Here is a 17,491-nt window from a genome sequence, read left to right on the forward strand (position 1 = left end):
CATCTAGAAGGCCACATGTAATATTATCATTGCCGTCACAGAGGGGTAAATTAAAATCACCGCCCCAAACGATGAAAGGATTTTTACCTTGATGGTTATTGTTAAAATCTAGGAGAAAATAACGGATTTCCTTCAAAGTGGCAATTAACTGGGACTGCTGTAAATTATTATAGAAATTAACTAACACAAGAAGGTCCAGTTTATTAATATCTATTAAGATAATCTGATAGTTAGGGCATTTTTAGGGCATTAATTTCCCTCACTTGTATTAAGTTGGAAATATAGACCACTAAACCTCCTTTTGCACGCCCTGATGGAGATGGCGTTGCGGGAGAAAAAAAAGTTTTGTAACCATTTAGGTGGATAGGTAAAACAGCCCACGCCTCTTGGAGACAAAGAATGCCATAAGTCCTAAAGTTTATGACTATGCAGTCTACCTGAGCAGACTTTAATGTAGAGCCGACCCACCCCACTCTACGAGCCATCAGAATTTCGTCTATGTGCTGAGGGTTAAAATGCTTGTGTTTTATCAACCAATCCACCACTTTATTGAGAAGGGAAGGCCAAGATTCAATCTGTGCCTGTTTTAGTGCTGGGACCTCCATTAGGATTAGTACATAGGGGCAGGATGCAGGTGGTAAATCTAAATTATCTGTGCTGGGTTGGGCAATAGAGTTAATAAAATTGTCCCTTTTATCCTGCCCTTGACTACTCTTGTTCTCCACCCTTGCGGTGACCCTTAATTTGGGATCCTCTGCTACGTGTCTTGTTAAAAATTCTGACTGAGGTTCCCTTAAGGAACCGGACATATTCATTTGAGTAGCTTGCCTATGTCTGTCCTTTTGGGTGATGGTAGAATCCTTGCTACTGTGGGTAGTTTTTAGCTTTTCTAGTTGGACACTGATTAAGTCTACAGTCTCTTTCAATTGCTCGATATTCTTCTCTATGCGGCCAAATCTATCATCAATGAGTGCACTCATCTGGGTCGTCAAAGCCCTAATGTGTGTTTCTAAAATTTCTTTAACAAGATCTTCGATAGGAGCCTTGGAGCCTTGTGAGACTTCTTTAGAGTTTAAGATGGAGACTTCTGACTGTGGTTCAGGGTGGTTTGGGGTTACCTCTGTTTGAGTTTCTACTGAAACAGTTCCTAAAGAACTAGAGCCATGATGGTCTTTTTTCCTTCCATCCTTACCCCATTATCTCCCTTCTGTTTTGTCCTTGTTATATGCCCTTTCATTAATTAAGTTTGTTTTCGAGTTTGAGGCCCTGTCACTACAAGTTTAGTGTTGTTGATCTCCCTATCATAACTCATGAGAGGTTGGGATTGGGAGGCCAAAGGGGAGTTAGAATTTGATTGTAAGATATTGGTCTTTGGAGTTAATGTTCTGATAGATGCTTCCTCTCTGGTCAATGGGAACTGTAAAGAATCAAGTGAGAGCCTACGCTCGGTTAGTTGGATCTCATGAGTGAGAAGGGATTCCGCTCTTACCAGGAAGGCATCTAAGGTGCCCACGGTACTCTTTCGTTTCTCCATCTTTCTTATTTCCAATAACAGGGATAACAGTTAAATATGAGCTAAATGAGCAAAGTTGGTTACAAACAAGCTAAATATCCGTTTCTAAAGAGGGGAAAATAGAAAACGGGATAGGTCTGAAAAAATAGTACACGTCTGGAACAGACCACGTGGAAAAGTCAAAGTCATCAATAATCTTACCACTCCTCAGGAGTTAGTCCTCAAGAAAAGCAGACAAGGGGGTGGCCCTGCCCTGCCCCTTACAGGCCCTGACGGTCACAGATGGGCCCGCCCTTGGCCCGGAATTCGCCCAGCGCGCAAAGCGGATAGCATGATCGCTTAAACTGACTCTTTCGGTGGAAGGAGCATAGGCAGGGCAGCAGGCGTGGCCCCTGGGGCTTGTGGGACCTTGAGTCCCGGTGAAACAGCAGCAGTCCGCCCCACAACCGGCACAAGCAGCAAAGCGACTCCTGTGAAGCGGGAGGCGTGAGCAGTTTTTGTAGCTCATGGCCGCAGGTGAGCGTAGGCAGGGCAGTAGGCGTGGCCCCTGGGGCTTGTGGGACCTTGAGTCCTGGTGAAATAGCAGCAGTCCGCCCCACAACCGGCACAAGCAGTGAAGCGTCCCCCATCTAAATCAATCACAATACTTTATTCGGTATGAAAAAATACCATAAAAGTACAAATAAAATACATCATGAAGTAAAAACAGAACGATACGACAGGTTAAAATAGTACATATTCAGTTCATCCGTGATTAGAAGCCCCCCTCATCAAAATCATTCTTTAGGACTGTTAGACATCATTGGCGTGAGTCTCCCTTCCATTTTGACGGATTGCCTCCTCTGTTTTGATATGTTTTTGATGGATTTATGCTTTGGGCACTGTGCCACTGCTAATCAGTGTCACAGTGCAAGTGCTTCCCATGTTAAATTGATATACTAATTGGATTCCATGATTGAGGTATTTGATTTATCTGTCAGCCCCTAGTACAGTGCACCATGTGTGCCCAGGGCTTGTAAATCAAATGCTGCTGGTCAGCTTGCAGCACTGGTTGTGCCACCCACAGAAGCAGCTTGTAAAGTGTGTCTCAGCCCTGCCATTGCAAGGCCTGTGTGCAGTCTAGTCTGCCATGTCGACTTGGCCAAGTGCACCTACTTGCCAGTCCCTAAACCTTCCCTTTGCTTCATATTAGACACCCCTACGGTAGGCCCAAGGGCAGGGCGCATGGTAAGTATAAGGTAGGACATGCTCTTATGTCTGTAGCATGTTCTATAGTGAATTACAGCCATTTTCGTTTTTCACTATTGAAGGCTACCTGTTCTCATAGGTTAGAATGGTCAGTTAGATTATTACATTCTTATAATCCTAACTGACTCAGGAAACAGGGTAGAAATTCGAATTTAGTATACCTGAACTCAGAATAATAAAGTACATCTTTTAGTAAAGTTTATTTTAATATTCTGTGATTGCAAATACCACTTTTCGAAAGCAGGTATTTGCTTGCCTAACCATTTCAGCCTGCCTCTGCTGGGTTGTGTATTCCTTGTCTGGGTTTGTGTGTGACAGGGCTGTGGAATTCCAGGAGACAGGCTGGGGCAGCCCAGTGGTGAATAGAGAGATCTGCATCTAGATGGGAGGACGGAGTTACACCTGGGACCAGAATAGGACGGGGCCTTCCCTCTACAATGCTGGCTTCACCCCCTGTGGCTTGTCTGATGTCTCTGCCCTGCACTGTGAAAGGAGAGGAGGAATCATATCAACAGAGTGCTCCAGAGCTGTATGTTCCCTCCCCTGTGCTGGCTCCACCTCCTGTGGGGCGGCTGATGTCTCTGCCCTGCACAGTGAAAGGAAGAAGAGAGTCATGTCAACAAAGTGCTCAGGAACTGGTTTGAACTAGGCTGAGGCCTCTCTGCCTTCAGAGAACAAAGGATTTTGGGGTATAAATATTGGGACCCTGATCCCAAGAAATTAGATCACTTCTGGAAAAAGAAACCTTTCTGCCAAGGAGACGAACCAAGGAAGCTGCAGTAGTTTGGACTGCCCCTCTGCCAGTGTGCTGTTTGCTGGGTTGGCCTGCAGTGCTTGCTTCATTGCCAAGGGAAAGGAGAAGGAATTTTGGAAGGACTTTCATCTACAGAATATTCTCCAAGGGCTTGAACTGTTCCTGCCTCCTGCTGAAGTCTCAGGGACAAAAGACTTCACCCCCAGCTCTCTCCTGAATTTCCTTGCTGGGAATTCTGACTCCAGTCACTTGCGTGCCGCTGGGAGCTGGAAGCGCGACGCATCGATAAGAAGCGTGTCGCCGCCGCAGCTGAAATCGTCGCAACGCCGGAGAAGCGAGCCTTCGCCACATGTCCCTGGAAGCATGTGTTCATCGAAGCTGCCTGCTGTTGCATCACCGGAGAAGCGTGACGCCATTGAGAGAGTCGCCATTGCATCACCGGAGAAGCGCGTAGCAGGGCCTGTCGTGGCTCCAAAGTACAGAGTCGTCACAAGGCTGCCAGGACTTCATCGCATCGTCATCGCATCACCGCATCAAGGGCACCATCTTCTCGCATCGCAACTGGATCATCGCATCGCATCAAGGTGCCATCTTGCGCACCGCAACGGGCCCACAGGCCGAGAATCTACGCATCACCTCCGCACTGGTAAGGCTCATGACGAGTCCCCTACTCTGCGCAAGCATTGAGGAAGGATGCAAACGTTCCCCCGGGTCACGGAACTGACAAATCTCCCCTTTTGCGAGCCTTTTGTTCACTTTGCGTTACGCATCCAGGTACTTTTGTTGAGAACTTTTTCGCATTTACCATCAACTTGAACTAAGAGACTTTAATAATCTTTTAAGTAATCTTAAGTGTAGTATTGCGGATTTTTGTCGTTTGTGGTCTTGTGTTTAAGTCTATATAAAGAATACGTATTTTTATAAAACCTGTGTTGTGTCCATCTGTAGTGTTTTCACTGTGTATTTTCACAAATGCTTAACACACTGCCTCTGAGATAAGCCTGTTTGCTTGTGCCAAGCTACCAAGGGGGTGAGCAGGGGTTATTAAGGAGTGTAATACCCTTATCCTGACTTAGAAGCAAGGGTCCCTATTTGGACAAAGGTGATAACCATTGGCAACTAGAGACCCCCAGATCTAACATTGGTGGTCAGCGGTGAGGATTTGGACTTTGCATTTGTGTTTTATATACAGTGATTGGTGTACACTACTAGTGAGTGCAGACCAAACGCGACCACATACTTTTTTTTAGCATCCTTTTTCCTTGGACTGTTAGTTTTTCCTGAAAGCTCCCAATTCTTACTACCATGAGTAAACCAGCATCTGTTGCATCTATGGATCTTGATTTTGAGGAAGAGAGGTTGGAAACCTACACTGTGAAACAGCTCAAGTATCTCTGCAGGAAACTGAAAGTTGCTACACCAGGCATTTCTAAAAAGGAAGACTACCAAAAGAGCTGAGGGCCTGGGTAGAAGCAAGAAATGTCCCTGACCTTGTGGTAGAGCCTGTTGGGGATGCAGATGGGCAAATTGATGGGCCAGTGTTTCCAGCCAGGGGAGGGGTGCCGTCCCCACCTGGCAGCAGCATCTCTTCCAAAGTCCTATTCCCCAGAGAGTTGGAAGACAGGAAGAGAAATAGGGCACACAAGCTGGAGATGGCTAAGCTTAAGATGGTGTAATCCCTGGCTGACCTCGGGATCGGGTTATGGCATTGGAACCAAGACCTATGACCTATGAGACCACAGTAAAGCACCAACAGATCGTAGAGTAAGTTTAAGGCTTTATTGAATACACCATAAAGCACAGTGATAGCAATCCAATGTCGTGAAGTAATGAAAACGGGTTACAAGACACCCAAAACAACAAACATGGATTCACACCGTCCTCCGCATGAATGCCGGCCCTGGCACTCTCAAACGGAGGGCACCGTGCTAAGTAATGGCCGACAATGCCACTCGAGTAATGTGCTCCTAACACCTGAGATGGGGCAAATGTCCTGAGCTCCCCAACACACTTTGTCTGTATGGACCAGTAAAGTCTCTTGGTCGTATGGCAGACAGGAAAACAAAACGAGGCTTCCTCTTTTCTTTGTCTGTCCTGGTTAATATACACCAAAAGCCACCAGGTTCCGGTTCACTCAATCATAACACGGGACGCGCAGGAGCAGCAGCTCCACGCGCACACTTCTCCCATTATTCCCGGCAATAGTCTCCTTACTGCCCCAGAGAGACACTCACCAAAGCCCCAGAGTTACTCACGTGCCAGTCGGGACGCGTAGGAGCAGCTGCTCGACTCGCGTACCTCTCCCGATATTTCCTGCACGCACGGTATGGTATGGATGGTGGCTGAGGTTTTGCTCCTTGCCTCGCGGTTCAACCAAGAAACGTTGGCTCGGGCTCAGAATATCCGACGCTGTTTGTGGCGCCGCGCACGGCCTCCCGGGAACGGTAGTTCTTTCCTGGCCGTCCATGGGAGTTGTAGTTCTTTTTATCCGCTATCGCGGATGTGTGTTGATTTTTCTTGCCGCTATGCTCCGTGCCCCCCACGAACTATGACAGTACATCCCTCCTCACACAGGGGCCCCACCATGGCCAGGCATCGCAGGGTACTTCTTGTGGAAAGCCGCCACCAGACGAGGTACAGATACTCCCGCGGCAGGTTCCCATGACTGCTCCTCCGGACCAAACGCCTTCCACGCAACAAGGTACCACAGCTTGCCCCTCTTCCACTTGGAATCGCGAATGCCCTCAATCTCGTATTCACGGTCAGCATCCGCCTGAACGGCCAAGGTTGACGGGGGCCTTCTAGAGGTAGAGGGTTTCAGCAGAGATATGTGGAACACGGGATGGACCCGCCTGGTAGAGGGCAACGAAAGCCTCATGTTCACCGGACTGATGCACTTCTCGATACGAAAAGGCCCAATGAATTTAGGATGAAACAGACTGTGTTTCCGAAAGTGCAGATTGCGGGATGAAACCCACACATAATCCCCCGCTTTGTACAAGGGACCTGGTCTCCTATGCCGATCAGCCTGAGTCTTGTACCTTGCCTTGGATTCCGCCAAACACCTCTGGGTGCGCAACACCGTGACCTTGATGTGGGCTGTTCTCCTGGTTGTTTCGGGCAGGCCCGTACTCCTCGCTGGGTGCACCAACGGAAGAAAACGAGGATGGTGTCCGTAGTTACCCTAAAACGGCGACACCTTGGTGGAACTGTGTGTGGCGTTGTTGTAGGCTATTTCGTCAAGCCATAGCTGATCCACCCATTCCTCCGTACCCTGATCAATGAAACAGCGCAAGTACTGTTTGAGGGTTTGGTTGAGTCTTTCCGTTTGGCCGTCTGTTTGGGGATGGTAGCTAGTGGACAACGCTGATGTAACATGTAAGGAGGAGCACCAATTTTTCCAAAACCTTGCTGTGAACTGTGAACCCCTGTCAGACACGATCACGTTGGGCAGACCGTGTAGCCGCACCACCTCCTTCAGTAACACAGTGGCCAGCCGTCCGGCCGAAGGTACTCCTTTACAGGCTATGAAATGCCCTATCTTGGTGAGGTAATCGACCACTACCAGAATGGCAGTACCTCCTTGGTCCACTGGCAACACCACTACGAAATCCAATCATACGTTCTCTCATGGTCTCGAGGGAGTCGGAAGGGGTTGCAGCAAACCCTGCGGTTTGCGATGATCAGATTTCATGACGGCGTAAATATCGCAGGAAGCGACCCATCCCTTCACGTCGTTTTGTAGATGCGGCCACCAAAACTGTCTAGAGAGGTATTCCGCTGTTTTCTCTGGCCCCAGATGGCCCGCACTCGGCGACTCATGACACCACCTGAACGCCTGTTTCCGAAGCCGTGGAGTTGGCAGCAAGATGCAACTGCCCTTCATAGGGATCCCATCCTTGACTTGCCACTCCGTGTGGTGTCGTAGCCAGGTTTTCCACTCGAATGTGAGAACACCCTTCTGAACCCCTCTAAGGAAGTTGCCAGGCTGTATCGTACCAACCACCGTCTTGGGTTGGATGATCGGTCTCACCCGCGTTGGGAGGGGTGTTGGGACCGATGTCTGGCGTGAAAGGGCATCCGCTTTCCTGTTCTCGGCACCAGGCCTGTATGTTATAACGAAATTGAATCCCGAGAAGAAAAGCATCCACCTCATCTGCCGAGGGGAGAGATGCCGGGCTGCTGTCATAAATTGCAGGAACCAAATGTTTAGCCCCCATCAGGAAATGTCTCCACTCCGAGAACGCGTCCTTGATGGCCAAAAGTTCCTTCTCGGTGATGTGGTAATTCCTCTCGGCCTCATTCAGCTTCCTAGACATGAACGCCACCGGATGGAGCACACCAGAACCTGCATGCCTTTGCGACAGGATGGCCCCCAGAGCCACGTCCGAAACGTCCGCCTCGACTATGAACGGAAGGTCCATGTTCGGGTGTGCCAACACCGGAGCGGTCCCGAACGCCTCCCTTTAGTGCAGAAAAGGCCTCCCCCGCCTCAGGGGTCCAGGTAAACTCCTGTGATTTCCTCAGAAGCTGTGTGATAGGGGCTACCAATCCCGAAAACCCCTCAATGAACCGTCTATAAAAATTGGCAAAGCCAATGAAGCTTTGTACCTCCTTGACATTTCTAGGGGGTGCATTCCTTTACCGCCTTGACTTTTCTTTCCGCCATTGTCTGACCATCTGGGCTCAACATGACTCCCAAAAATTCTACAGTCGTGACATGGAAGTCGCACTTGCTGAGCTTACAGAATAATCGGTTCTCCCGCAGGATCTGTAATACGGATGATACATGATGTACATGCTCTTCCACATTGTTGGAATACACCAGTATATCGTCAATATAAACCACGACATGGACATCCAGGTGTTCATGTAGTACGTCGTTCAAGAAGAACTGGAACTCCGCAGGGGTATTGCATAACCCCTACGGCATTACCAGGTATTCGTATAACCCGAATCGTGTCTTAAACACCGTCTTCCATTCGTCCCCCGTTCTCATGCGCACTAGATGGTACGCTCCCTTTAGGTCTAGCTTGGTATATATCTTGGCCGTCTTTACTTGCTCCAACAAGACGTTGATGAGTGGCAATGGGTACCGATTTTGGACGGTTATGGCGTTAAGAGCCCTGAAGTCCACACAGGCGCGGAGTTCCCCATTGGCCTTAGGAATGAAGAACAGGGGAGATGCAGCCGGGGATTTAGAGGGGCGTATAAAACCAAGACTTAGCATGTTGTCCAAGTATGAGCGTAAGTGTACGTTCTCGGGTTCTGATAATGCATACAGTCTTCCGCTGGGCACACTCGCCCCCGGTACCAAGTCGATCTGACAATCATACATCCGGTGTGGGGGAAGCACTTTGGCTTGGGCGTCGTCGAACACATCCTTAAAGACTTGATATGCCTCGGGAAGGCTAACGATTTTCTCGGTGGCAGTGGCGACGGTTTGTGACGTGTTGCATGCCATTACCGACTGCTCTGAGGATGTACCACAATGTTGAACGCAATATGGAGAGTCCATGCGTATCTCCTGTGACACCAAGTCAATAGAGGGGTTGTGTTTCTGGAGCCAGGGTAACCCCAGGATGACTCCATACTGGGGTGCTTGGATGATGCTGAAGTCAATGACCTCCAGGTGTTCTTTTCCATACCCCATACGGACATCCCCGGTGTGTTGCTTGATTGGTCCTGAGGCCCACCTCCGCCCATCTACTGCAAAGCCGTCCTCCGGTACTTCCTTGGTGAGTAGATTGATGCGTATACGAAGGGCTTCCTCTGCATCCATAAAGAGGCCTGTGGCTCCTGAGTCCACCATGGCTTCCACCAAAACCCATTCCGCCCGAACCAAAAGGCGAATGGTTATGAACATGTGTCTCTGGCTTAGAGGTGTCATCAACTGCAAGGAAGGGACAGAACAACGACTCCCAGAATCCCCATCTCTTTTCCTGGAGTCCCTCAGTTTTCTGCCACGCTGTCGACGGTCGCTGTTGTCATCCTTGGGTTCCTGAAGCGACCCGTCTTCGGTTTGACCGGACACTCCCTTATGAAGTGGCCCTTCTTGCCACAATAAAGGCACAGTCCTTGTTTGCGGCGTGACTCCTTTTCGGTGGCCGTAAGGCTGGCTCTTATTGCCCCTATATCCATGGGTTCTGTACGAGTGGGAGGCTGAGGGTCCATGGACCCCGCAGGCCCGTGTAAGGGCAAGGCCTTGTCTTTTTTCTTGTGATCGCCCCGGCGTTCGCCCAGCCTATGATCCAGGCAAAGGACCAAACTGATTAGATCCTCACATGTTGCAGGTTGAGGGTCGATTTGGGCTATTACGTCCTTCAAGTCCTCGCTCAGACCTTGGTGAAAGAGCGCCGCTTGCTTTGCTGTAGACCACCTGGTTTCAGATACCAATCGTCGGAACAAATTCATGTAGTGTACAAGACCAGTGCTTCCCTGACGCAACTCCAACAGCTCTCTATCTGCCGTATACGAATCGGCTCTCCTGTCAAACACCTTTACGAACTCCTCTTGGAAGGATTCCCAGTCATGCAGGAGAGTGTCATCTCGGCTCACTAACGGCACTGCCCATTGGGCGGCGTTCCCTGCCAGATAGGAAATCAGAAAGGCGACTCTCGCTTGGTTGGTGGGAAATGATTTAGGTTTGCACGAAAAGTGCAGGGCTACTTGAGTTAAGAAGACTTGAACGGTACCAGGATCCCCGCTGTATCTCTCAGGTGTGGTGAGCGGTATAGACACAGGCATCTCTAACACCACAGCCGCTGGTGGCACAACCGCTGGTGTCCCGGCATCAAACGGGTTTCTCTGCAAGTTCTCCATCCTAGCTCGTATATCCGCAGTTTCTAGCCGCGATGCGGCTAGCTCGGTCTGGACGGCAAGCAAGGCTTCTAGCACATCGTCCATGGAGGCCATGGTTCCTAACCCAACCGGGAGGCTGATTATGAAAAGCCGGAAAAGGTCAGATATTTTGTAATCCCTGACTGACCTCGGGATCGGGTTATGGCATTGGAACCAAGACCTATGACCTATGACACCACAGTAAAGCACCAACAGATCGTTTAGTAAGTTTAAGGATTTATTGAATATACCATAAAGCACAGTGATAGCAATCCAATGTCGTGAACTAATGAAAAAGGGTTACTAGACACCCAAAGCAACAAACATGGATTCACAGATGGAGAGTCAGAGGGAAACAGAGAATAACAGGTTGTCTTTAGAAAGGGAGAGAATGAGAATGGAGCATGAGAGAATGTTGAGGGAGTTAGAAATCAAGGCCAAGGGCTTAGAAATCAATCACTCTGGTGGCACCGCACCATCTGTGCCTTCGGAAGGCAGGGTACATATCCCCAAGGATGTCATCAAGATTTTTTCACAAAGGTGAAGATATTGGTGGAGAAGTAGAGAAGTGTGGCTCACTGGTTAGAGCGGCAGACCCTGATGCAGAGATCTGACCCGGGCCCAGGGTTCAATTCCCGTCGTGGCAGGGTTTTGGGCTCAATGTCCGCGGACTCGATAATTCTCACCTCGGTGCCTACTCTAATCATGGGTCCCACTCTGCAACTCTGGGCAATAGCTTGCTTAATCTCCACACGGGCCCTAATCGCTAAGGATGCCTGGCTTCACCTTGGGGTGCCCAGGAGTGGGCGCCTCACAGGAACAGGCCAGGATGGGTTCCTCAGCGGTACAGCGCGGGGACACACTGTTAAGTGTAACCAGGCGCTTTACAAGCTCAGTTACATACATACATTGGTCAGTGGTTTGCAGCCTATAAGATCGCAATGTTGGCCCACCGGGTCCTTTAGAAGGGTTGGGTAGCGGGGTTGTGGGGCCGCTTTCTGACTGAGAAGAGGGATACTTTGTTAGACCTCCCAGTGAGCATAGGATGTCTTTTCACCACATGAAGGAAGCATTGATGACAAGGTAGGGGTTAACTCCAGAGCTCTATAGACAGAGGTTCAGGAATTGTAAGAAACTGGAGGGGACAACTTGGGTAGAATATGTGTCTTTCTTTTGCAGAGCTGTGAATGGTTGGGTGAGGGGTAGCAATGTTGATAATTTTCAAGCACTCTATGATTTGATTACTAGGGAGCACTTGTCTGCTAATTGTTTTCCAGAGCTACCCCAGCACCTTATTGATTGCAAGTTGACTAATCCTAGAAAGCTTGCTGAAGAGGCGGACCGCTGGGTCAGTACCAGGGTCCACAAGGGTCTTGAGGGAGACTCCGCCAAAGGTGGGCAGGGTCCCCAGCAAAAGAGTGGGGGGGACAAGGGTAAACAGAGGGAGTTCCAAAAAGGTCCCCAAAGTAATTCCCAACGGAACCAAGGTAAGGGTTCCCAGCCTCCCCCTGAAAAGAAGTCAGGACCCCCGACAGGTAAACCTGTTCATAGGGGGCCTGTTACCTGCCTTCAGTGTAAGCAGGTGGGAAACCGTTGGTATGATCCCCAGTGTCCTCAGAAAGGACAGTATGTGCCACCCCGTGCACCACCCCGTCAGATGGCCTGTGTAGCCCTGGGTGGAGAGGAGATGGGTGCCCAAGGTGGGTGGGGTCCTGCAGAAATGTCCCTTGTCTCATTAGGAGACTTTGAGATGGTCCCTAAAACTCAGCTGCCTGAGAACACTAAAAAATACAGGCAGTGGGGGACTATCAATGGCTATAGAGTGGAGGCTCTCAGAGACACAGGAGCAAGTGTGACAGCTGTCAAGTGTCACTTGGTCTCTGAAGAGCAGGTAGTCCCCAATGCATTCTTCCCAGTTGTTGCTGCTGACAACACAGAGAGCCATTGCAAAGTGGCTCAAGTTCCCTTTGAGTGAGGGGGTCTCTGGTTCTCTTCAAGTAGCTGTGAGGCCATCCATGCCTATTGATTGTCTGTTAGGCAATGATTTAGAAATCTCCCCTTGGGCTAAGGTGGAGAGGAAGGCGCATTTGGAGATGTTGGGTCTGCCTGAGTGGGTATGTGTGACCACTCGGTCTATGGCAGCTAAGGGTGTTCAAAAGACCCTGGAGCCTGAAAGTATGGCCCAGGGACCTGCCTTAAAGAGAAGAGGTAGGGGCGCGAGAAACCAGCCCCCATTGTTCCCACGGTCCAGGAGGACGCAGACCTTGAGGGGGATGCCCTGGAACCTACAGGGGAGCAAGTTTCTGAACTGGGGAACCTTCCTGAGCTGACCCATTGGCAGCAAGAAGGGGGTCTCTCCAGGGAGGAATTTTGTGAAGAGCAGCAGAAGTGCCCTTCTCTTGTGGGTTTGAGGCAACAGGCCACAAACCAGGCAGCAGGTGATCAGTCTGGATCACATTGGATCTACTGGGAGAATGGTCTCCTGTATAGTGAGCCTAAGGTTGCTGAGCCTGGGTCAGCCCATGTGCTGGTGGTACCCCAGCGCTTCAGAGCCTTCCTACTGGGTTTGGCTCATGATGTTCCTTTAGCTGGTCATCTGGGGCAGAACAAGACCTTTGAAAGGCTTGCCTCCCACTTTTATTGGCCCTAGATGCGGAAGAGTTCAGATACTCATTGTAGGACCTGTCAAACTTGCCAGGCAAGTGGGAAAAGTGGAAGGAGGCACAAGGCCCCTCTTCAACCTTCCCCTGTAGTCAGTACCTCCTTTGAACGGGTGGGGATTGACATTGTGGGGCCACTGGACCCCAAGACAGCGGTGGGCAACAGGTTTATCCTGGTCTTGGTGGACCATGCTACCCGGTACCCGGAAGCCATTCCGCTCAGGACAGTGATGGCCCCCGTGGTGGGACGTGCACTGATGGGGATCTTTTCCCGTGTGGGGTTCCCCAGAGAGGTTGTGTCTGACCGAGGTACAAACTTAATTTCCAATTATATGAAGTCTCTGTGGAAGGAGTGTGGTGTTACCTACAAGTTCACCACTCCTTACCACCCACAAGGAAATGGGCTGGTTGAAAGATTCAACAGGACCCTTAAAGACATGATCATGGGTTTTGAAGAACCAATGAGGCGTAAGTGGGACGTCCTCTTGCCATGCCTTCTGTTTGCCTACCGTGAGGTGCCACAAAAGTCTCTAGGGTTCAGCCCCTTTGAGCTTTTGTATGGTCACCCGGTAAGAGGACCTTTGAGTTTGGTCAAGGAAGGCTGGGAGCAATCTCCCAGGAAACCTCCCCAGGTTGTATATAGCTACATGATGGCCTTCAGGAAGCGAGCTCGGCATTTCAGGGATCTCGCTCAGGTGAATCTGGAAGCCAGCCAGGAGGAAATGAAGCGGTGGTACGATCAGAATGGCACTCTGCTTGAGCTTCAACCTGGACAGAAAGTTTGTGTCATGGCCCCTGTGTAGCCTTGTGCGCTCCAGGACAGGTGGACCGGTCCATATGAGGTGGCGGAGCGCAAAAGTGATGTCACTTATCTGGTGAACTTGCGGTCTCCCAGGAACCCCTTGCGGGTCCTGCATGTTAACCGCCTACAGCCCCACTTAGAAAGGTCCGAAGTGGGCATGCTCCTAGCGACAGATGATGGAATGGAAGAGGAGACCGAGCCTCTTCCTGACTTCCTGATTGCAACAGAGCAAGATCGGTCAGTGGATGGGGTCGGCCTCTCTGCCACACTGACCCCTGATCAGCAGCAAGATTGTTGCCAACTGTTGGGGAAATTCTCTGATCTATTTTCCTTGGTTCCTGTTGTCACAGAGTGGTGCGTCCATGATGTGGACATTGGTGACAGTCCTCCTGTCAAGCACAAGGCTTACAGAGTGACTGACAAGGTTAGGGCTTACATTAAGGAGGAAATCTCCTAGATGTTTGCTTTAGGGGTCGTTGAGTCCTCAAACAGTCCTTGGGCCAGCCCAGTGGTCTTGGTCCCAAAGGGTGCCTCGCCGGGTGCCACACCCGAACTCCGGTTCTGTGTGGACTACAGAGGGCTCAATTCAGTCACTAGGACTGATGCCCACCCCATTCCCAGAGCTGATGAGCTCATAGATCGGTTAGGGGCTGCAAGGTACCTCAGCACATTTGATTTGATGTCTGGGTACTGGCAGATCACCTTGACTGATGGGGCTAAGGAGAGGTCAGCATTCTCCACACTAGATGGGCACTACCAATTCCGGGTTATGCCCTTTGGGATGAAGAATGCACCTGCCACCTTTCAGAGGTTGGTCAACCAGGTGTTGGCTGGGCTGGAGGATTTCAGTGCCGCCTACCTGGATGACATTGCAGTGTTCAGCGCCAGTTGGAAAGAACACCAGCAGAACCTCTGGGAAGTGTTGATGGCACTGCACAAGGCAGGCCTCACGATCAAAGCAGGTAAGTGCCAGATCAGGCAGGGTTCCATTGTGTACTTGGGTCACCAGGTAGGAAGCGGCCAGGTGGCGCCCCTACAACCCAAGATTGATACCATCCTGGCATGGGAACCCCCAAAGACTCGGACACAGGTGAGAGCCTTTTTAGGACTCACGGGGTACTACAGGAGGTTTGTCAAGGGGTATGGCAACATTGTTGCACCCTTAAATGAGCTGACTTCCAGGAAGCAGCCAAAGAAAGAGAACTGGAGTGACACCTGTCAGAAGGCTTTTGACGCCCTGAAGACTGCCATGTGTACAGTACCCGTGCTTCAGGCACCCAACTTATCAAAATAATTAATTGTACAGACAGACACTTCAGAGCATGGTGTGGGGGCTGTGCTATCACAGATTAATGAAGAGGGCCTAGACCAACCTGTAGCCTTCATCAGTAGGAGGTTACTTCCACGGGAACAGAGGTGGAGTGCAATTGAGCATGAGGTATTTGCTGTGGTCTGGGCACTGAAGAAGTTGAGACCATACTTGTTTGGGACTCACTTCCACAGGCCCCTCAGATGGCTGATGCAGATGAGGGGTGAGAACCCAAAGTTGTTGAGGTGGTCCATTTCCCTACAGGGTATGGACTTTACGGTGGAACACCGCCCTGGTACAGAACACACCAATGCTGATTGTCTGTCCAGATTTTTCTGCCTTAGTGAAGAGAACTCCCAAGGGGAAGGGCAGTTTTCCCCACATTTTAGCTGGAAGGGACACATGTTAGACCTAACATCATTGGCGTGAGTCTCCCTTCCCTTTTGAAGGATTGCCTCCTCTGTTTTGATATGTTTTTGCTGGATTTATGCTTTGGATACTGTGCCACTGCCAATCAGTGCCACAGTGCAAGTGCTCCCCATGTTAAATTGATATACTAATTGGATTCCATGATTGGGTTATTTGATTTACCTGTCAGCCCCTAGTACAGTGCATCATGTGTGCCCAGGGCTTGAAAATCAAATGTTGCTGGTGGGCTTGCAGCACTGGTTGTGCCACCCACAGAAGCAGCTTGTAAAGTGTGTCTCAGGCCTGCCATTGCAAGGCCTGTGTGCAGTCAAGCACTGCCATGTTGACTTGGCCAAGTGCACCCACTTGCCAGTCCCTAAACCTTCACTTTGCATCATATTAGACACCCCTATGGTAGGCCCAAGGGCAGGGTGCATTGTAAGTATAAGGTAGGACATGCTCTGATGTGTGTAGCATGGTCTAATAGTAAATTACAGCCATTTTCGTTTTTCACTATTGAAGGCTACCTGTTCTCATAGGTTAGAATGGGCAGTTAGATTATTACCTTCTTATAATCCTAACTGACTCAGGGAACAGGGTAGGAATTCGAATTTAGTATGCCTGAACTCAGAATAATAAAGTACATCTTTTAGTAAAGTTTATTTTAATATTCTGTGTTTGCTAATACCACTTTTAGAAAGCAGGTATTTGCTTGGCTAACCATTTGCGCCTACCTCTGCTGGGTTGTGTATTCCTTGTCTGGGTTTGTGTGTGACAGGGCTGGGGAATTCCAGGAGACAGGCTGGGGCAGCCCAGTGGTGAATAGAGAGATCTGCATCTAGATGGGAGGGAGGAGTTACACCTGGGACCTGAATAGGGCTGGGCCTTCACTCTACAATGATGGCTTCACCCCCTGTGGCTTGTCCGATGTCTCTGCCCTGCACTGTGAAAGGAGAGGAGGAATCATGTCAACAGAAGAAGAGAGTCATGTCAACAAAGTACTCAGAAACTGGTTTGAACTAGGCAGAGGCCTCTCTGCCTTCAGAGAACAAAGGATTTTAGGGTATAAATATTGGGACCCTGATCCCAAGAAATTAGATCACTTCTGGAAACCTTTCTGCCAAGGAGAAGAACCAAGGAAGCTGCAGGAGTTTGGACTGCCCCTCTGCCAGTTCGCTGTTTGCTGGGTTGGCCTGCAGTGGTTGCTTCATTGCCAAGGGAAAGGAGAAGGACCTTTGTAAGGACTTTCATCTACAGAATATTCTCCAAGGGCTTGAACTGTGCTTGCCTCCTGCAGAAGTCTCAGGGACAAAAGACTTCACCCCCAGCTCCCTCCTGAATTACCTTGCTGGGAATTCTGACTCCAGTCACTTGCGTGCCGCTGAGAGCTGGAAGCGCGATGAATCGAGAAGAAGCGTGTCGCAGCCGCAGCTGAAATCGTCGCAACGCCGGAGAAGCAAGCCTTCGCCACATCTCCCTGGAAGCGTGTGTTCATCGAAGCAGCCTGCTTTCGCATCACTGGAGAAGCGTGACGCCATCGAGAGAGTCGCCATCGAATCACCGGAGAAGCGTGTCACAGGGCCTGTCGCGGCTCCAAAGTACAGAGTCGTCGCAAGGCTGCCAGGGCGTCATCGCATCGTCATCGCATCGCCGCATCAAGGGCGCCATCTTCTCGCATCTCAAGGTGATCATCGCATCACATCAAGGCGCCATCTTGCGGACCGCAACGGGCCCGCAGGCCGAGAATCTACGCATCACCTCCGCACCGGTAAGGCTCAAGACGAGTCCCCTACTCTGCGCAAGCATTGAGGAAGGACGCAACCGTTCCCCCGGTTCACGGAACCGACACATCTCCACTTTTGCGAGCCTTTTGTTCACTTTTGTTTACCATCCAGGTACTTTTGTTGAAAAACTTTGTCGCATTTACCATCAACTTAAACTAAGAGACTTTAATCAT

This window comes from Lissotriton helveticus, chromosome 5_1 (genome assembly GCF_964261635.1).
Source record: "Lissotriton helveticus chromosome 5_1, aLisHel1.1, whole genome shotgun sequence".
In the NCBI taxonomy this organism is placed as follows: Eukaryota; Metazoa; Chordata; class Amphibia; order Caudata; family Salamandridae; genus Lissotriton; species Lissotriton helveticus.